The sequence below is a fragment of the Aquarana catesbeiana genome, linkage group LG04 (assembly GCF_042186555.1).
Source record: "Aquarana catesbeiana isolate 2022-GZ linkage group LG04, ASM4218655v1, whole genome shotgun sequence".
Lineage (NCBI taxonomy): Eukaryota > Metazoa > Chordata > Amphibia > Anura > Ranidae > Aquarana > Aquarana catesbeiana.
The window spans coordinates 147,552,273-147,574,705 of record NC_133327.1 but is presented as its reverse complement, the minus strand read 5'-3'; the positions used below and the strand labels follow the sequence as shown (position 1 = coordinate 147,574,705).

The 22,433-nt window shown below is 44.8% G+C and overlaps 1 pseudogene; it reads right to left on the bottom strand.

Annotated features, from left to right (window-relative positions):
• Positions 1 to 3,355: 3,355 nt before the first annotated feature.
• The window catches only part of LOC141141207 (uncharacterized), a 36,178-nt pseudogene continuing 17,100 nt past the window's right edge, over positions 3,356 to 22,433 (bottom strand).

The window sequence follows — 22,433 nt, the reverse complement described above, 5'->3', positions numbered from 1 at the left end:
TGTCTGCCTCTCCTTGTTGGCCTTCCAGACATACTAAAGGCCTGCAGTGAGATGTAGCTGCACTAAGCTGGGATATATATATATATATATATATATATATATATATATATATATATATATATATATATATATATATATATATATATATATATTCATACTGCAGCTAGCAAAATCAACTGTCTGCCTGTAGTATTCTTAGTGTAACACCACCAATCTTCTACAGGTAGCTTTAGCTGAACACTGTGCAGAGGTCGCACTACACTAACTTGTAGCTTTAGCTGAACACTGTGCAGAGGTCGCACTACACTAACGTGTAAATAATGTAGCTGCTTGCGGTAGTGATAGGATCAGGAAAACAACACCAACCTTCTACAGGTAGCTTTAGCTAAACACTGTGCAGAGGTCACACTACACTAACTTGTAGCTTTAGCTGAACACTGTGCAGAGGTCACACTACACTAACTTGTAGCTTTAACTTGTAGCTTTAGGTGAACACTATGCAGAAGTCACACTACACTAACTTGTAGCTTTAGCAGAACACTGTGCAGAGGTCACACTACACTAACTTGTAGCCTTAGCTGAACACTGTGCAGAGGTTGCACTACACTAACTTATAGCTTTAGCTGAACACTGTGCATAGGTCGCACTATACTAACTTGTAACTTTAGCTGAACACTGTGCAGAGGTCGCATTACACTAACATGTAAATAATGTAGCTGCCTGCGGTAGTGATAGGATCAGGAAAACACCACCAGCCTTCTACAGGTAGCTTTAGCTGAACACTGTGCAGAGGTCGCATTACACTAACTTGTAGCTTTAGCTGAACACTGTGCAGAGGTCTCACTACACTAACTTGTAGCTTTAGCTGAACACTGTGCAGAGGTCACACTACACTAAAAAATGATGTAGCTGCCTGCGGTAGTGATAGATTCAGAAAAACACCACCAATCTTCTACAGGTAGTTTTAGCTGAACACTGTGCAGAAGTCACACTACACTAACTGTAAATACTGTAGCTAATAGGACTAATAGGATCAGAAGAACACCAGCAATTTTATTCAAATACTGTAACAACACCTGCCTGCCTGTCAGTAGGAACAGGAATAGATCTAGCTAAACTGAATACAGTGTATATATTTATATACAACACCTGGGATGCATATATATACACAATACACTGTAAGTGCAGCTAACTGACTGACTGTCCTGCCTAATCTATCTAACTTAAATCAAATGACACTGTCTCTCTGTCTCTGTCTCTCAACACCAGAACACACTACACAGGGCCGATGTGCAGGCGGCCTTATATAGTGTGGGGCGTGTACTAAACCTCCTGAGCCATAATTAGCCAAAGCCACCCTGGCTTTGGCCAATTACAGCTCTCTGTACAGACGGGGCTGTGATTGGCCAAGCATGCAGGTCATAGTGCATCCTTGGCCAATCATCAGCCAGCAATGCACTGCGATGCCGCAGTGAATTATGGGCCATGATGCACCACTCGAATTTGGCGCAAACGGCCCATATCGTTCGCAATTCGGCGAACGGTTGAACAGGCGATGTTTGAGTTGAACATGGGTTCGACTCGAACACTAAGCTCATACCTAGTCAGCAGCTACACATACTGTAGCTGCTGAATTTTAACATTAGGACACTTACCTGTCCTGGAGTCCAGCAATATCGGCACCGCAGCCGATATTTACATCAGCTGGTCAGGTGCTGCCACTGCCATTGCAGGTAAGGGAACGTGGCAGTGTAGCCTTTTGGCTTCACGGCCGCAGTCCCTACTGCGCATGAGCAAAGCGTGCTGCGCTCTCTCACTGGCCCGGCAGAAGGAGAGGGAGGAGGGCCGAGCTGCTAATGTAATTTGCCGCAGCCCGGTCTCCCAGAAGTGGGGACAGGGTACCTGTAAAAAATGGTACCCGCTCCCCCCCCTCCCAAATGTGGCACCAGAGGGGGGGAATCAGATAAGTGGAAGTTCTACTTTTGAGTGGAACGCTACCTTAAAGCGGGGTTCCACCCAAATTTTGAACAATATCTGTATGTATTCTCTTCCTTGCCTAGATGCTGACATGCTGTTTAAAAAAATTTAAATCGCCGTAATTACCTTTTATTTTTCTATTCTTCTTTGCACTTCCTGGTTCTCCTCCCGTGGGAGTAGGCGTGTTTCTAGCCTCTCCCAGACTCCGCACAGAATCCTGGGAGCTAGTCTCAGGCTTCCCAGGATGCCACTGAGCATGTGCGGGAAGGAGCAGTGAATGCTGGGAGCACAGCATTCACCACATCCAGGAAATAAATGCTTGTGGGCTTCAAATGCCCACAATGAAGATGGAAACCGCCTGCAGTGTATAATATAAGTTATTCTTTCCGACGAAATCTGACACAGGCGGACATATTACACACAATATGTGAGTATGTAATGCTGAGAAGAAAAGTTTGTGAATGAACTAAAAAAAAAAAAAAAACGATAGATAGGTGGACCCCCGCTTTAAGGATTTAGAGAAGATCTGTAAAGAAGTGTGGACCAAAATCCCTTCTGAGATGTGTGCAAACCTGTTCACCAACTACAAGAAATGTCTTACCCCCGTACTTGCCAACAAGGGTTTCTCCACCAAGTACTAAGCCATACTTTGCTTGGAGATCAAATACTTATTTTACTCACTGACATGTAACTCAATTTATAACATTTGTATCATGTGTTTTTTCTGGATTTTTGGTTGATATTCTGTATCTATCATTTAAAATACACTTACGATAAAAATGATAAACCCTTTATTTCTTTGTAAGTGGGCAAACTTACAAAATCTGCAGGGGAACAAATAATAATTTTACATTGCTACAACCTCTTGCAGCTGTACTGTAGAGCCTGACTGCTCACTGTAATCACTTTTTGTAGCTGCATTCTACAGCATGAATTAGTGTGACCACCCAGAGCCTGACTTCTCAGTGTATTCACCTTCTTGCAATGGTATTCTAGAGCCTGATTTCTCCATGTAATCACTTACTTGCAACCTTTTCTAGAGCATGAATTCCCCACATACCCTCAACATGGGGGTTTTTTGGGGCGAAAGGGGCTTTCCCACCCATTCCCACCCACCCCAAAGCACCTTGTCCCCATGTTAATAAGCACCTAATGCATAGGAGTATGAGTATAAACTCGTATTGTCAGCATGTCACAAATACATGATGGCACACTCTGACCCCTAGTGGATATTGTATGGATACTGCACACAAAGATAAACGTTAAAAAAAAAAACACGAGACTTCTTATCAATAAATCAAGCATTTTTATTGATTATTCAGTATAGCATAGTATATGGTTGTTTTAACAAACAGATAAAGATAATAAAGATTTTAAATTATTCAATTGCCTCAAGCTGCCATGGGATCTGTCCTACTGGAGACATAAAGTAGGACGCAAATTGATCCCTGACATGTGTACCTTGTCTGCTTACACGAACACCAGTCCAATGAGCTCTTTCCATGTTCTGATGTAATGGGTCCTCAAACTCAAATCCATCCCGCTGCCTTACAAAATTATACAAGGCACATGCAGCTTTAACAGCACAGACCACATTTTGCATGTTTAGAACAATGGGAGTGTGCAGGACCCACCATTTGTTTGCTAAAATGCCAAATGCACATTCGACAACTCAACATGCTCTTGTTAGCCGATAAATGAACACACTCTTCTGTACAGTTAGATTGTGCCCCGAATAAGGCCGTAGAAGATGCTCACTCAGAGCAAAGGCCTCATCCCCCACAAAAACACTGGGTAGGGGAGGGCCATTCGTGCCCAGGAGTGGACTGTTTTCCGGAAGGTCCAGACTATTGGTATGCAGCATGTGTCCAAAAGAAGAATTCACAAAAATAGTAGAGTCGGCACTGCTGCCATACGACCCAATATCTATAAAACGGAAGCAATAATTAGCATCAGCCACTGCCATTAAAACAAATTAAAAATGTTTCTTGTAGTTAAAATACTGGCTTCCGCTACCCATGGGCTTTATGATCTGAATATGTTTTCCATTGATCGCTCCAACGCAATTGGGGAAGTTGCAGCGTTGCCAGAAAACTTCAGAGATCTGTGACCATTCTTCTGTTGTAGGTTTGTTAAACACAATATCCTTCAACACATCCCAAATAGCAGAGCAGGTGTCACGGACTATGTAACTTGCTGTTGATTTTCCAACCCGAAAGGCATAGTGTAGACTTGTTATTGATTGTCCGGTTACTAGGTACCTACAATTTATTGGGTTCTTCATGCATCAGTCTTTAAAAATTACAAAAATAAGAAAAAAATTACCTCAGTGATGTGATGATTAGTCGTTCCACAGGGGGTATACTGTTACGGAAATATGTGTCCATTCATTGCAACCGACTACTGAGTAAACACAGTAACTCATCAAAGCTGTGAGCAAAGATAAGAAATGTGGGGTTTATTAGTGGACATGATAAGAAAGGAACAATGTCAAACATCATGATTCCAAATAAGTTTGACTAACCTTTTTATGGACATCCTAGTGTAGTCCAAAAATGTATCCTCATGATCACGTAGGTCACTGTACATGACCCAAAATTAGCCTCTCTCTTCTCAATCAGCAATTATGGGGTGGATCCAGTATCTGCGTGCCCTCTTCTTTCTCCTCTCTCTTTCATGCAGAAAATATGACGTAACAGTGGCTGCTGCCACAAAACACGCCGTCTCATCATCACTCATCTTTGCAGAGGACAATACAAACACATGGAGCAGGAAGCACAATGATGATCCGAAAGAAGAATATTCACCCAGGATGCAGATGAAAAAATCTAAAAACATAGCAACAAATGATGAAACAGATGATCATTTTTCCTATTGGCTAAAAAAAACCACCAAAGCTCAAAAACGCCAGAAAACGCTGCATGCAAAGGCGCAATTACGCACAAATACAGGCGACAAAACGCGCAACAAAACGCCGTAAAAAATGCTCAAAAACGCTACGCTCAGGTGTGAATGGGGCCTTAGGGACGGGACAAGGTAGGGCGGGTGCTCTGTAGCTGCAGCTGGCTCTCTATATTCGTGCGTGTCAGCAGCGTTGCTCCTCTGTGTTATTCAGCTCACAGTCGGGCTCTTTACTTCCACCTCTGGTTGCTTCCTGCATGTGCACCCCTCGTGTGTACTATATTTTGGATTGCAGCTCCTCTCGTGTCTCACAGGGACATGTAGAAACAGGATCTGGGACTAGGAAGACCACCTTACAAGTGAGGGCTGTGAGTACAAGTGAAGGTATGAGGCTGTTTGTGTACGGGGGGGGGGGGAGTGTCAGCTGAGTGTGTACAGGTAGGTATGTGTGTTGGGGGGGCAGCTGAGTGTGTACAGGTGTGTGTGTGTGGGGGGGGGTTGGAGAGCTGAGTGTGTACAGGTGTGTGTGTGTGTTGGGGGGGTGGGGAGCTGAGTGTGTACAGGTATGTGTGTGGTTGAGGGGGGCAGCTGAGTGTGTTAAGGTGTGTGGGGGGCAGCTGAGTGTGTACAGGTGTGTGGGGGGCAGCTGAGTGTGTACAGGTGTGTGTGTGTGTGGGGGGGCAGCTGAGTGTGTACAGGTGTGTGTGTGTCTGGGGGGGAGATGTGTGTATGAGGGTGTAGAGGTATGTGTGTGGGGGGGGCAGCTAAGTGTGTACAGGTGTATGTGTGTGGGGGGGGGCTGAGTGTGTACGTGTGTGTGTGGGGGCAGCTGAGTGCGTACAGGTGTGTGTGTGGGGGGGCAGCTGAGTGTGTACAGGTGTGTATGTGTGTGGGGAGGAGCTGAGTGTGTACAGGCGTGTGTGTGTGTGGGGGGGCATCTCAGTGTGTACAGGTGTGTGTGTGTGTGTGTGTGTGTGTGTAGGGGGAAGTTGAGTGTGTACAGTTGTGTGTGTGGTTGAGGGGGGCAGCTGAGTGTGTTAAGGTGTGTGGGGGCAGCTGAGTGTGTACAGGTGTGTGTGTGGGGGGGGCAGCTGAGTGTGTACAGATGTGTGTGTGTGGGGGGGGCAGCTGAGTGTGTACAGGTGTGTGTGTGTCTGGGGGGGAGATGAGTGTATGAGGGTGTACAGGTATGTGTGGGGGTGGGGGCAGCTGAGTGTGTACAGGTGTGTGTGGGGGGGCAGCTAAGTGTGTACAGGTGTGTGTGTGTGTGGGGGGGCTGAGTGTGTACTTGTGTGTGGGGGGGGGCAGCTGAGTGCGCACAGGTGTGTGTGTGAGGGGGCAGCTGAGTGTGTACAGGTGTGTATGTGTGTGGGGGGGAGCTGAGTGTGTACAGGTGTGTGTGTGTGGGGGGGGCATCTCAGTGTGTACAGGTGTGTGTGTGTGTGTGTGTGTGGGGTTGAGTGTGTACAGGTGTGTGTGTGTGGGGGGGGCAGCTGAGTGTCTACGGGTGTGTTGGGGGCTAAATGCATAGACACAATTTGGGGGGCTGAGTGCATAGAGGTGTGAGGGGGGCTGAGTGTATAGAGGTGTGAGGGGGACTGAGTGCGTACAGGCATGATCAGTGAAGGGGGGGTGCCAGATATAGGATCCGCCCTGGGTGCCAAATGCTTTAAGTACGCCCCTTTCTACACTGCTGTTCCGACCAGGGAATTTCACAGGTCAGAATGTCAACAAAGCAGCCAGATACACCCTGTAAATATCATGGCTGTGTGTAAAGGAATGTGATTTCAGCTCTGTGTAGTGTGGGCAGGAGAAGCTGTTCACAGTGCTGAGATGGGAAAGGAGCTCAGCCAAGTGCCTTGCCAGGGGTGATCCCTGTCCTCTGACTCCTCAGTTGTGATCCCTGTCCTCTGACTCCCCAGGGTTTATCCCTTTCCTTTGCCTCTCCAGTAGTGATCCTTGTCCTCTGATTCTCCAGTGGTCATCCTTGTCCTTCGATTTTCCAGCGGTGATCCCTGTCCTCTGGCTGTCCAGGGGTGATCCCTATCCTCTGACTCTCTAGCGGTGATTCCTGCCCTCTGATTCTCCAACTGTAATCCCCGTCCTCTAATTCTCCAATGGTGATCCCTGTCCTCTGACTCTCCAGGGGTGATCCCTGTCCTCTGAATCTCCAGACATGTTTCCTTTCCTCTGACTCTCCAGAGGTAATCCCTCTGACCCTCCAACGGTGATCCCTTTCCTCCGACTCTCCAGGGGTGATCCCTGTCCTCTTACTGTCCAGGGGTGATCCCTATCCTTCGATTTTCCAGTGTTGATCCCTGTCCTCCGACTCTCCAGCCGTGATCCCTGTCCTCTCCCTCTCCAGCCGTGATCCCTGTCCTTTGCCTCTACAGCCATTATCCCCATCCTCTGCTCTCCAGCTGTGATCCCTGTCCTCCTCCTCTCAGCGGTGATCCCTGTCCTCTGACTCTCCAGCATAATCCCTGTCCTCTGCTTCTACAGCCATTATCCCCATCCTCTGCCTCTCGAGCTGTGATCCCTGTCCTCTCCCTCTTCAGAGGTGATCCCTGTCCTCTGACTCTACAGCCGTGATCCCTGTGCTCTGCCGCTACAGCCATGACCCCATCCTCTGCCTCTCCAGCTGTGATCCCTGTCCTCTTCAGCTGTGATACCTGTCCTCTCCCTTTCCATCAGCTATCTCTGTCCTCTGCCTCTCCAGCGGGGATCCCTGTCCTCTCCCTCTCTAGTGGTGATCCCTATCCTTCCTTTCCTCAGTGGTGATTCCTTACCTTTGCCTCTCCAGCTGTGATCCATATCATCTGCCCTGTCATCGGTGATCCCCATTCTTTGCCTCTCCAGTGGTGATCCCTGTCCTCTCCCTCTCCAGCGGTGATCCCTGTCCTCTCCCTCTCCAGCTGTAATCCCTGTCCTTTGCCTCTACAGCCATTATCCCCGTCCTCTGCCTCTCCAGCTGTGATCCCTGTCCTCCGACTCTCCAGCCGTGATCCCTGTCCTCTCCCTCTCCAGCCGTGATCCCTGTCCTTTGCCTCTACAGCCATTATCCCCATCCTCTGCTCTCCAGCTGTGATCCCTGTCCTCCTCCTCTCAGCGGTGATCCCTGTCCTCTGACTCTCCAGCATAATCCCTGTCCTCTGCTTCTACAGCCATTATCCCCATCCTCTGCCTCTCGAGCTGTGATCCCTGTCCTCTCCCTCTTCAGAGGTGATCCCTGTCCTCTGACTCTACAGCCGTGATCCCTGTGCTCTGCCGCTACAGCCATGACCCCATCCTCTGCCTCTCCAGCTGTGATCCCTGTCCTCTTCAGCTGTGATACCTGTCCTCTCCCTTTCCATCAGCTATCTCTGTCCTCTGCCTCTCCAGCGGGGATCCCTGTCCTCTCCCTCTCTAGTGGTGATCCCTATCCTTCCTTTCCTCAGTGGTGATTCCTTACCTTTGCCTCTCCAGCTGTGATCCATATCATCTGCCCTGTCATCGGTGATCCCCATTCTCTGCCTCTCCAGTGGTGATCCCCGTCCTCTCCCTCTCCAGCGGTGATCCCTGTCCTCTCCCTCTCCAGCTGTAATCCCTGTCCTTTGCCTCTACAGCCATTATCCCCGTCCTCTGCCTCTCCAGCTGTGATCTCTGTCCTCCTTCTCTCCAGCGGTGATCCCTGTCCTCTGACTCTCTAGCATAATCCCTGTCCTCTGCTTCTACAGCCATTATCCTCATCCTCTGCCTCTGGAGCTGTGATCCCTGTCCTCTCCCTCTTAAGATGTGATCCCTGTCCTCTGACTCTACAGCCGTGATCCCTGTGCTCTGCCTCTACAGCCATGATCCCCATCCTCTGCCTTTCCAGCTGTGATCCCTGTCCTCTTCAGCTGTGATACCTGCCCTCTCCCTTTCCATCAGCGATCCCTGTCCGCTGCCTCTCCAGGAGGGGATCCCTGTCCTCTTCCTCTATAGTGGTGATCCCTATCCTTCCTGTTTTCAGTGGTGATTCCTTACCTTTGCCTCTACAGCTGTGATCCCTATTATCTGCCCTGCCATCGGTGATCCCCATCCTCTGCCTCTCCAGTGGTGATTCCTGTCCTCTGCCCTGCCAGCAGTGATCCCTGTCCTTTTACCTGCCAGCGGTGATCCCTGTCCTCTGCCTCTCCCACAGTGACCCCTGTCCTCTGTCCTGCCAGTGGTGATCCCTGTTCTCTGCTTCTCCAACAGTGATCCCTGTTCTCTGTCTCTCCAGCAGGGACCTCTGTCCTCTGCCCTGCCAGCACTGACCCCTGTCCTCCACCCTGCTTACCCCTGTCCTCTGCTTGTCCCCTGCTGGCCTTCCATCCTTTGCCTTGCTGACTCCCTGTATGCAGCCCCTAAAAACCAATAGCCTCTGTACACAGCCCTACAAACTGGTGATCCCATCCTCTGCCCTGCTGACCTCCCATCCTCTGCCCCCTGACATTTTTTACTGCACCCCCACATCAGACAAGCTAGATCTGGCCCTGAGAGGTAGTTAGAGAGAGTGAGTCCCTCGAGAGAAAGGGATAGCTGTATTCAGGGCCTGTAAGGCGGCAGAGAATGATACCCATCAGGTGCAGAAGGAGATTAACTATAACCATCGGGATGTAAAGTCACCTCAACCTGGGGTTCACTCCAGAGCAGGTATGCCAAGGGGAACACACACCTGTAGTTAGGAGTTGGGACATAGGAAAAACCCTGTTTTTGTATGCTGGAGATGTTACCTTTGCATTTTTTCTAAGAAAAATATTGAAACGTTGTCCTTGGCTGGTCTGAAGTTACTAAAGAGGTGTATTGCAAGTAACCAGCGCACACATAGTTCACCGAGTGGGTCTTAACACATCAGGTATGAAGATATCAGTGTGGAGTGGAGTAATGTAAAGACACATATGGTTACCTAGGGTAACGGAAGTTTTACAATCATCCTGTCGATATCGGGTACTTACTATTGGTGGAATGGCCTCTAGCAGGGAGGGAGATGTTGTCAGCACTCTTTCCGCCAGCGGCATGTTTCCCAAAGTAGCAGGAGCTGATTCGCATCACAGAGGTTCCCATCCTGTACAGAGGTACGGAGGGTGAAGAGTTAAGTTAGGTGCATGTGTGAAGCCAGCGCACAGTGCATGGCAGGGCCCACTCCACTATTGAGGAGTAGTAGTGGAAAACGCTGACCGGGTGAATGTGGACAGAGCTCGGCAGAGAAGGTGTGCATTGTCACGGGGAAAAGAGAATTAACTGCAGAGGAATGGACTAAGTGCGCTTACAATCCAGTGAAAAAATGTGAGTGGAATAACTCAATAAATAATAAATACTGTGTATGATGAGTGTCAAAAAGTGCTAATGAATAAATTATACAAATAAGTGTAAATTAATGTGCATTCAGTGATCTTACACGAAAAATGATTATAAGGAATAACAAGATTATTTTCAAAATTCATACAAAATCAATAAATCATTGACAGAAAAAAGTAATAAAAGAAAAAAAGTCCATTCAAAAAAGGTTAAAAAAAAAGTCCAGTGAAGAAACACAAATTACATGGAGAGGGATCACACATCCACAGTTCGTATAAATACAGCCCATATAGGTGAAGAGGGAGGAAGGAAGTATGAAAAAGGATCCCAGCAACCGGTGACTTCAGAGGACAATAAGGATGGACCCTTACCGGACAAGGTGGACCTCCTTAATAGCAAGGTCTAATAGGCGTGCAGATATAGCCCTCTGAGTCGGATCCAAAGTAGGATGGCTGTCGTGTCGCAGCAGTGTAAACCCAGCCTCAATGTGTTGTGAGGCTGGGTTCACACTTGTACGACAAATGCTCCGACATTGGGACCTCATGTCGCATGACATTTGAGAGCCTTCTTAACTGGTCCGACACAAGTCGGTCCCACTTTGAAAATGCTCCCTGCACTACTTTGGTCCGACTTTGACTCTACTTCAGCCCATTGAATATCACTGAAGTCGGATCACTGTCCTAAATGATCCGACTTTGGCATGCAACTTGTGTTCTGATGATCTTGAAGGGGAACCCCATGCTAAAATTTAAAAAGAAAACGGCATGGGTTCCCCCTCCAAGACCATACCAGACCCTTCGGTCTGGCATGGATTTTAAGGGGAACCCCCCACGCCGAAAAAGCGGCATGTGGTCCCACCCAAAATCCATGCCAGAACCTTATCCAAGCACACAGCCTGGCAGGTCAGGAAAGGGGATGGGGATGAGCGAGCGCCCCCCTCCCTTCTGAACCGTACCAGTCTCCATGCCCTCAACATGGGGGGGTTGGTGCTTTGGGACAGGAGGGGCCCTGCGCCCCCCACCCCAAAGCACCTTGCACCCACGTTGATGGGGACAAGGGCCTCATGTGACCTGGCTATCTCTGAGAACAAGAAACTGTTCTCTCCAGCATTAAAGACACAACTGAGCATGTGCAGGTTGGCTACTCTGCCTGTGTTAGCTGGCCTTCCACAGATAGACAGTTCAGGAGGGGGAGAATCTATGCATACAGGATAAAACAGCCTTTCTGCACAATTAAGATTAACCCCTTAAGTTCCACAGTGAATCTAATCAGCATGTTATGTTGCATATACAGACTGATTTTACTGTTCTGGGTTTAGTAACACTTTAAGTATGTTTGATTCAAGAGATTAGAAAAGCATGTCATTATCAGCTCTCGTAGCCTCCCTGGCGGTATGATTATGTCATATTTTCGAATCTCAAAGCGTTTTGCATAGAAATTCTGCGTTTTTTACTGTAGGCCTGTAATTCTTAGTAACAACACACTTAAATCTGTCCAAACAAGAGTCTAGTAGACATCCCGGGTATGATAAAGTTTGAAACACGAAATCATAAATTATAACATAATAAATAACTATAAATAATTATAAAAAATAATAATAATAAAATGAATTTCCCCATGAATCACTATCGCTCAATCCTGCAAAGGTCCCAATTTACTATCACTGTTTTCTAGCTGGTCAAAAAACACTTTTGATGTAAAGGGACACTTTTTGGTTGCCATGGACAATCTCAAGTTTCCAGACAGAAAGAAAAGTATATATAATATAAAAGTGCATGCAGAGCACTGGACAAAGCACTAGGGACAAAAGGGAGGTGAAATAATTTTATACAGTAATGTAATCTGTAGGATTACAGTGTACTGTATGTGTTATGTTTTTTGTACTTTTTGAATTTGCCGCCGGGCTCCGCCCCCATGCGTCGTGATGCTCGCAGGGAATGAAGCCTGGCACACAGAGCATTGGGCGGAGGATCCTGCGGAGGAGACAGTGGGGGGACATTGCAGGATCCTGGGGACAAGGTAAGTTACCTGGAGCAGGATTCTACAACCCAATGTGGCTCGGGGTTACCGCTAATGGTACTGAAATTTAACCCCGGCCACACTCGGGAATACCGCCTGGAGGGTTAATTCTTTCGCTGGCAGCGATGTATGGCATACATCAATAGCAACAGGCGGTTTCCATGCACTCCTGGCAGCTGTGTCTAAATTAACAAGCCGACTGCCAAGTCCTGCTGCCGATCGCTTTCATGGACCACGGTACATTCGGCCTAAAATTAATTTTATTGTATTTTTTACTGATATTCTGTGTTTCATAAACCATATTGTGTAACATAAAAATTGGAACTACTATCATTTTATTCTTCAGGTTCTCTGCTTTCAGAAAATAATATATAATATATAAAAAATATAAGAAGTTTCCCTATGGGGTTTTAAACTGCAGCAATGGAGTCATTAATTTAGAAAAAATATTTTATTATTACAATGATTAGTGGGGTTACATTAACATAACCATTGTTAAAAATATGAGCACTGTGAGAAAACAGGATACGTTCAAAAAGTACATGAAACAAACTGCTGAACAGTGTACATTAAACATTACATGACCATACACAGAATTAATGCTGAAAGAGCCCCCATGCGTTTCGACCATATGCAGTGTCGGTCTTCCTCAAGGGGAAAGCATTATAGATTTCTAAAAGACATATTGGGGGTCATTTACTATAGCGCTATGGCGCTAATTCGCGCAAATTGCCACGAATTAGCGCTAATTTGCGTCAATTTAGCGCGAATTAGCGCTAATAGCGCTAATTCACGCTAAAACGGTATTCACTATAGCGCTGGTGAGAAAATACTCCTAAAATCGAATTTACTATAGCTCCCTGAATCTAAATAGTGCCCAAACCCTTACTCTGCTAAAACCTAGAGAATTGCACATGGAAATAATGTTTAGAGCATGACATAATTGCCTAAATGGTACTGAAATATGCGGTATATTATTTAAAGATTATCTGCTTTTAAACTGTGTGAAAAAGTGATTTCTACACTGAAATATCTTTAAAAGTCTGAAAAGTGAAAAATTCCCCGTTTTGGACAACTAGGTGCCAACATAACTGAGCATGCTCAGACCTGAATATAATTCTCATTTTAACTCAAATGTCTTTTTTACCCGGAGCTATAGTTAATACCAAAATGAGAGCTAATTAGAGAGCATTTTTTGGGAGTTAAAATCTGCTCTAATTTAGTCCAAATGAAGTTTCAGTCATTGATTCTAATGGAACAATTCTAACTTTCACAAAAAAACCTTTTAATGTTGAGATGAAATGTATCTTTCTGTGAAATAAATTTTCCTTTGCAACATTGTTGCTTCTACTTAAAATATTTAGTTTTTAAGGCCCCTTTCACATGGGACAGATCCGTGTTGATCCGACCCATGAACATCCGCTGCTCAGCGGGGATCGCTCTGTTTTCCCCAGCTGAGCCGGCGGATGACAGGGCGGGACCCGCACACTGTGCAGGGACCGCCCTGTCAGATCTCCGCTTTCCCCTATGGGGGATCAGATGAGCACAGACTGTCTGTCCGTGTTCATCCGATCCGCTCTGCAGACGGATAGAAAAATAGGATTTTCTTCCGTCTGCAGAATCAGACGAGAGCGGAGCCGGATGACATCGGGTGTCAGCGGATGTACATCCGCTGACACCCGCTATCCCATAGGGATGCATGTATGTCCGTATTTCATCCGAAAACGGATGGATGAAATACGGACATAGGGTCCGCATGTGTGAAAGGGGCCTAAGAATGCTAGAATGTGGAATGTTTTGATGTTTTGGTCAAATATATTTATCTCTGTCACTTTCACTTGTTACGCTCCATCTCACAACAATCTTTACCCCAACTCACACAGGTGTCTTTACAATCCACAAACAATACCATGGCTGATGAAAATTTAAAATGAATCACAATTTTTTGTGCTTTTTATTATTTCCAAATATTCATAATTTGAGCCCAAAAAATGTGATATGTGTACCAACATCAGAAATCAAAATGTAATTCCCAAAAATTTGAGGGTAATATTCTACTCTCACCCACAAAAAAACACCAAATATCACAGAATAAATCAAGAAGAATAACTCTTGAGTAATGTAATTCCATCACTTGTATGTCCATAGAAATGCAGTATTTATGTGTTTTTATGTGTATTTATGTGTAGTTATGTGTAGGAGGGTCTTACATGTGGCAGCTCCGTGGCTTAGAGGTTAAAACTTCTGCTTAGTATCTCTGAGGGTCTGGGTCCAAATCCCAACCATGTTACTTCATGTAGAGAAGTTGTCTCATCTCCCAGGTCCTATAACTATGTCTAAATGTAGTAGTTATGTGTAGGAGGGTTCCACCACCATTGTAAGTCTTTTCCAGATACACTATATAGCCAAAAGTATTGGGACGCCTGCCTTTACACACACACATGAACTTTAATGGCAGCCCAGTCTTAGTCCGTAGGGTTAAAATTTGATTTGGCCCACCCTTTGAAGCTAGAACAGCTTCTGGGAAGGCTGTCCACAAGGTTTAGTGTGCCTATGGGAATGTTTGATCATTCTTCCAGAAGTGCATTTGTAAGGCCAGGCACTGATGTTGGATGAGAAGGCCTGGCTCGCAGTCTCTACTCTAATTCAGCCAAAGGGTGTTCTATCGGGTTGAGGCCAGGACTCTGTGCAGGCCAGTCAAGTTTCTCCACCCCAAACTTGCTCATCCATGTCTTTATGGACCTTGCTTTGTGCACTGGTGAGCAGTCATGTTGGAACAGGAAGGGGCTTTCCCCAAACTGTTCCCACAAAGTTGGGAGCATGAAATTGTCCAAAATGTCTTGGTATGCTGACGCCTTAAGAGTTCCCTTATCTGAAACTAAGAGGCCAAGCCCAACCCCTGAAAAACAACCCCACATCATAATCCCCCCCTCCACCAAATCATTTGGACCAGTGCACAAACCAAGGTCCATAAAGACATGGATGAGTGAGTTTGGGGTGGTGGAACTTGACTGGCCTGCACAGAGTCCTGACCTCAACACAACAGAACACCTTGGGGATGAATTAGAGAGGAGACTGTAGGTCAGGCCTTCTTGTCCAACATCAGTGCCTGACCTCACAAATGCACTTGGAAGAATGGTCAAACATTCCCATAGACACACTCCTAAATCTTGTGGACAAGAAGAGTTGAAGCTGTAATAGCTGCAAAGGGTGGGCCAAATGAGTTTTAAACCCAATACTAATACTGGGATGCCATTACAGTTCATGTGTGTTTAAAGGCAGGCGTCCCAATACTTAGGCCAATATATTGTATATTGCTTGTGACACTGAGTATGGCTATGGACTTAGGGCTGGTTCACACAACAGAGATGCAGAGAACATGTGTGAGGCTGCCTGGTGGCTAAGTGGGTAGCACTTCTGTCTAGCAGCACCTGGGATGTTGGTTCAATTCAACATGCTAATGCTTGTGTTGAAGTTTATATGTTCTCCCTGTGTGGGTTTCTCACCACAATCCAAAGACATGCTGGCATTTTATTTGTCTCCTGTCGAAATAGGTTCTAATGTAAGAAAATTAATTTTGGACTTTAGATTGGAAGCTCATTGCAGCCAGGGACTGATGTTAATGTTTATTAGCACTAATCATGCCCAGGGACTTGGACATTTCAAATTTTAGGGTTTACACTGCAAGGGTACATATGCTTAGAAAACTGTTGCTTTGCTTATGTGGATGCAAATGGACTTTGATCTTTGTCCTGTAGTTGGAGATTTGATGCACATAGCCAAGGCTAACACAGTTGCAAATACTATTGTGTTCCTGCTCATGCTTCAGACATACATGAAGAGACAGATTGAAAGATACTGGTGGGCGTGTACTTCTATTGAGTGTGTCAGTGTGCTAACAATACAACCTCTCTTATATAAAGGCCTGCAGTAGGGGGGGTTCGTTTGGCCTGAGAAGGTCAGGTTTTTTGTTGTGAGGGAGAAGGAATGATATTGGGAGATTTGATTAAATTCTTGTGCATTTTTTCAATCAAAAGTGGGTTTATGTGGCCATGCTGTCAATGTTGTGTGTGTATTGTTCCTGTCTGATTATGCCAACATTGTTTGGAAGCATCTGCTGACCTACACTTTTTGATCTCGTTTAATCGTGTACACCGAAATGCAGCTTCCAGCAGAACATGGTCACCAATGTATGTATGTGTGGATTGTGGGCTGGTGGTGGGTGTTTTGAATAAGTCTTTTGTAATATTATGTTGGAATGCTTTGTAAGAATGACTGTTAAGTATGTTTCTATAATCTTGCAGATAATAATGTGATGTGTTGCCCGCTATACACTGAAATTAAAGCTGTGTCCACTCTAAGGTTTTGTCTAATTTTAGATTGTAAGCTCCTATGAGCAGGGCCCTTAAAATTCCGTTGCTAAATGTAGCACCATATATCCTGTCAATTTTTTTGAAGCTAGTAAATGTAAATTTATTTTTTTTTCTGCTGGTAAAATAAAAGTACATTATTGAGCTTTTGTTGTGGTGTGTGGTGTTTTTTTTTTTTTGTTTTTCCCTTCTACTTTTCTTTCTCCTAAGTTTTTGTGGGTGGTGGTTTTGGGAAAGTGCAATATCTCTTTTATATTTTATTTCAATATGTATTTGTGCACCAAAAAACTAATCTCTTTGCCCTGGTTCACATGCTACTTTGAAATTGCGCTACTTCACTTGAAGTAGCACGATTTCAAAGTAGCAAGGTCAGCGTGATTTCAGGTGGCTTCATACACAAATGTCTATTGAAGTCACACCTGAAATCGGCAAAAGTAGTGCAGGAACTACTTAAGCAAATTGATGTGGTGCCACAAAAAAAATGTTGCATCGATTGGAACAGTGCCATTGCCAATAGTCATGCGATTTGATCTCTCAAATCGCATGTCCAATCGCTCCAATGTAAACCTAGGCTTCTGCACAACTGCAAATTATATATAAAGGTTCAACCTTTATCATTAACAGCTGTGGAGAATTGCAGGTAATGAATTCAGCAGGTGGATAGGCAGTGTTTGAATGTGTCAGCTCTGGTTCACATTGGTGTGATTTGACATGTCAAATCTGTGGCAATTGCACTGTTCTAATTGGTGCGATTTGTATTGATATTGGTGCAGAAACCTGCACTGATGTCTCTGCTGTTGCCCCCACAGTCGGGACTGACATGGAGGAATGAAATTGTGGGAGTTCAGCTGAACGCTTTCCTCCCTCTGTCAGAGTGAACCAGGGCTCAAACTGGGCCTTTTGCCTTTGTAATTCACCTGCTGCTAACCCAGGGACACCATTTCTTATCAAACTCCCTTAAGTTTACCTTCAAATATATGTAGAAATACAGATTTGCATATCTAAGAATAAAAAATACTAATCATGGTTGAGATCAAATATTCGCAGCTGCAATCAAAAGGGTGGTTTCACATTCTGACCTGGAAATTAGTCATTGTATGCACCCGGAAGTTCCTGTGCTGGTCAGGATCTCCATCTAGGTGGACATGGCGAGGTCTCTTTAGCAGAGGTGCTGCTCATTGGCCGGGTAAGTGTAGGATATGTACTTGTACTTAATGCGGGGGTGGATGTCATAGTTAGATTTGGTGTGGGTGGGGTTCATTGATTTGTTTGGCATCACCACACATTTGCTTCCATCCCATGTGCACACATCACTTCCTGCATTTGTTCTGCTGATGTAAATCAGTAAGGACTATGCATGTATAAAAGAGAGCTCCTTTTATTAATATATATATGACTTGTTTCACAGTTGGGCGAATTTTCCAGCAAATTTGGACCTCTGAGTTGCATGACAAGTTGTACCCCACGATTCTCAATGATAACCATTCATATCTGTGCTACTTTAAGCCGTACCAACTTCAAAGTAGTCCCTGTACTACTTTGGTGTGACTTGAGGTATATCGGGTACAATATTACACAGGCATTCCCAGAAGTTGGGGCCAAGTTGCAGCGGCAAAGTGGCAGCAAAATAGTGTGACTTTCAGGTTGCAGCAGTGTGAATGAGATTCAAGGATAACACCTTTGAATTTGGCCCTATTGTCACTTGTGCATCCTGAAGGTGTAGCAAATTTGTCCCTGCACTACCTTGGTTTGACTTCGATGCAATTTGAGGTCCATAAACCACAAGATTACACAAACATTGCTTCAAGTCATGACAAAGCTGTGCAATTTTAAGGTCGCACAAGTGTAAATGGGGCCTTATTCAAAGGTGTTATCAATTAATCGCATTAGGTTACTTTTACACTTGGGTGACTTTTCATGGAGCTTTGGAGCTCAGAGTCACATGAAAAGTTGTCCCCCTTGATTTCCATGCATATTTATTAGAGCTGCACGATTAATCGCCATCGTGATTTTTTTCCCCTTTACGATCTTGAAAAAAGCGTTTCACGATTCTTGCTATGCAAAGAACTCTCTCTGCTCTTCTGAAGCCACAGCCGAAAACCAGGAAGTCTGCCAAGAATTAGAACATTCTTTATCAGTGAACTTAACTAGAAACCTTGTAACAATTTGTCAATTAAATAGAATTCTGTGTAAGTGAGGAAAGTTTAACCACTTAAACACTAAACATTTTTCTGACATTTGTTGGTTTCAGGTTAAAATAATTTTTTTTTTTTTTGCTAGAAAATTACTTAAAACCCCCCAACATTATATATATATTTTTTAGTAGAGACCCTAGAGAATAAAATGGTGGTTGTTACAATATTTTATGTCACACTGTATTTGCGCCTTTCAAATGCATTTTTTTTTGGAAAAAATTACTTTAATGAATTAAAAAAAAAAAAAAGAAAAGTTAGCCCAATTTCTTGTGGGATAATGTGAAAGATTTTACGTCGCGAGAATCGTGATCTTTTTATTCTAAGCAAAAAAATTGTGATTCTCATTTTGGCCAAAACCGTGCAGCTCTAATATCTATGCAACTTCACCCATGTTCACATAGGTCTGAATTGACATGTCAAATTGTAGGCCAAATCGGCGCCTATTGATGGCAATGGAACTGTCCGAATTGGTGCGACGCCACAACGATTCCCAAAAGTAGTTCCTGCACTACTTTGGGCGACTTCAGGGGGCGATTTCTTACCTCCCAACTTTTTGAGATGGGTATAAGGGACACCTATTAGCAAAAGTAGGTAGGCATAGGACACCTTCTTAAAGGAGAACAGTTGGGACCTATGTGATTTCACTAGACATCTGTGCAGGAAAGTGCACTGATGTCTCTGAAATCGCTGACAAAGTTGGGCTGAGTCACACTTGTGCAACTTTGGACATCAGAGTCGTATGACAAGTCATACCCCATGATTTTCAATGTGTACCATTCATATCTGTGCGACTTCAAGTAACACTGACTTCAACGTAGTCCCTGTACTACTTTGGTCTGACTTTGATGCGAGTTGAGGTCCATAGACCTCAAGTTTACACAGGCATTCCCTGGAATTGCGGCAAAATTGCTGATGCAAAATCGTGGGAAAGTTGCGTGTCTTTCCCTGCGACTCCTGCGTCCATAGACCTCAAGATCACACAGGCATTGCTTAAAGTTGCATTAAAATCTCACAACTTTCAGGTCACACAAGTGTGAAAGGTGCCTAAGTCACTGTGCTGCGTATTATTTTATACCTAGAATATAAAGTAGTCCCACCATCAAACACTAGTAAACATATGTTCTCAATATAATTGTGCTCAAATGGCTGAAAATCACACAGATGGTATCACCTACTGAAAGCTTGCATTGTACTCAGCAGCATATGCTGAAAAGAGGCAAATGCCTATTAGCCAATACCACATCGGCATGAGCATGGTTGTTAATATAATATTAATGCCTGAAATGCAAAACATTATTGTATTGAATCAAACATTAGTAAATGTATTTTCTCTGTAGGTAAGTGCTCAGCTCTGTAGCATAGCGGTATACCCTGCTGCCCCCAAAAGTTCAAGCCATGAATTCAAATCCCACAGCATCACCTCCTGGAAGTGTGCATTGTACTCGGAAGCATAATTAGCCAAAGCACATCAGCTTGCTTTATTCCATATTTTAACTCTTCAAATGCATGCAATGGTATGTACTTATTCAATAATATTATGGTATGGAATTCCAAAATTCAAGGAAAAAAATGTTGTAGGGTCCCCCAGTACATACCAGGCCCTTCAGTATGGACTTTAAGGGGAACCCCACACCAAAATGTAAAATACATTTGATGTGGGGCCCCCCAAAAATCCATACCAGACCCTTATCCGAGCATGCAGCCTGGAGGTCAGGATAGGGGGGGACGAGTGAGCACCCTCCCCTTCTGAACCTTACCAGGCCACATGCCCCAAAGCACCTTTTCCCCCATGTTGATGGGGACAAGGGCCTCTTCCTGACAACCCTGGTCGGTGGTTGTTGGTCTGCAGGCAGGGGGTTTATCAAAATCTGGAAGCCCCCTTTAAAAAGGGGGCTCCCAGATCCTGCCCCCTATGTGAATAGGTATGGGGTACATTTTACCCCTACCCATTCACCAAAAAAAGCAGTGAAATGTAAAAAAATCAATAGCCGGTTTTTGACAAGTCCTTTATTGTAAAATAGCTCCGAGCTGTCTTCTTCCCTGAGCCATCTTCTCCAGACGCTGTCTCTCCCTCCTCCATCTTCTCCCCGAGCTGTATTCTCTCAGAGCCGTCTCTCCTGCCGCCGCCATCTTCTCCATCTGCTGTGTTCTTCCGCACCGCTGGTTACCCGCTAATAAAAAAAAGCTGCTCTTCTTCCATGGTGGTCTTCCTCCGCTGTGTTGCCACCCGCTGTGTGGCGTCTCTTACATAGCCATGGAGCGGACTCTCCGGGTGACATTATCGGATGGCCACAGAAGACCGCCACAAGAAGAGCGGCTTTTTTTATTAGTGGGTAACCGGCTGCGCTGAAGAACACATCAGCGGGAGAAGATGGTGGCAGCAGGAGAGACAGCTCGGGGAGAAGAAACATCAAACACTAGTGAATGTATTTTCTATGTATGACTGTGCTACACCCAATAGGCTAGCGGTCAGCACTTCTACCTTGAAGAACTCATGGGTTCAAATCCCACAGAGAAATACTAAAAGATTGAATTGGTGAAAAAAAAGCAAATGACAATTAGCCAAAGCAGCATATGCTGAAAATAGGTGAATGCCAATTAGCCAATGCACTTTAAATTTGGCTGATTCTATTATATTAACTCTTCAAATGCATGCAATGATATGTAAGTATTCAATACTATTATGGTGTGACATTCCAAACACCGCACACTAACTAATGGGCAGATTACATTTTTTGTTTGTTCATTTTAATTCGCTTGTGCACTGAAAAAATAAACACAGCTGGGGGATGGTAGGTTGGCTGGCATTTGAACTTGTACCGTGAGTGCTGTGGAGACATCTGAGCAGACTACTAAGCCATTGTGCTAAGTATGAGACCTGCATAAAAGTGTAGTATGATTAAAGAATGAATATAAATAATTACCGCTTTATAGTCACCTAAATTAAAAAATAAAAAACAACATACAACAAATAGGTAACCTAAATGTTTAATACATGTAACTTTACAGAATAGCAGACATTACTATGTAATAATCATTCATAACTGCATTAGTTAGCAAAAGAAGGAAAAAACTAGGAATACTAATTGCAACATACATCAATAGATGCACACGAGGTAGAGCACATCTCACATAAAAATGTTTCTTTCACATACATGGATCATGGTTACAGTGCAGTACTATATAACAACTTGCAGCTTCCAGCTTGGTAGGAATTGGCATTTGCATATACACGGAAGCGCTAATTAGCGCCAGCTTAGAATTTACTAACATGTGTTTCTCACTAATAGCGCTAATTTTTCATTCGCACATTCGCCTGTTGAAATTTTATTTGACTAAAATGGGAGCTATTATTTGCCATAGTGCCCAGTACTTCCTGGCGCTATAGTAAATGACCCCCATGGACTTTAACAGTGTTCGCGTGCTCGAACAAACTTTTTTCCTGTTCACATGTTCTGGTGCGAATCGAACGGGGGGGGGGGGGGGAGGGGGTCGGCTCATCCCTACCTAGCAGTAAAAAGGGTCCCTGGTTCGTATTCCCAACCACACCACAAGACTACCTGCCTGGAGATTGCATGTTCTCCCTGTGCCTGCGTGGGTTTCCTCCCACACTCCAAAGACATGCTTGTAGGTTAATTGGCTTCTGTCTAAATTGGCCCTAGTATATGAA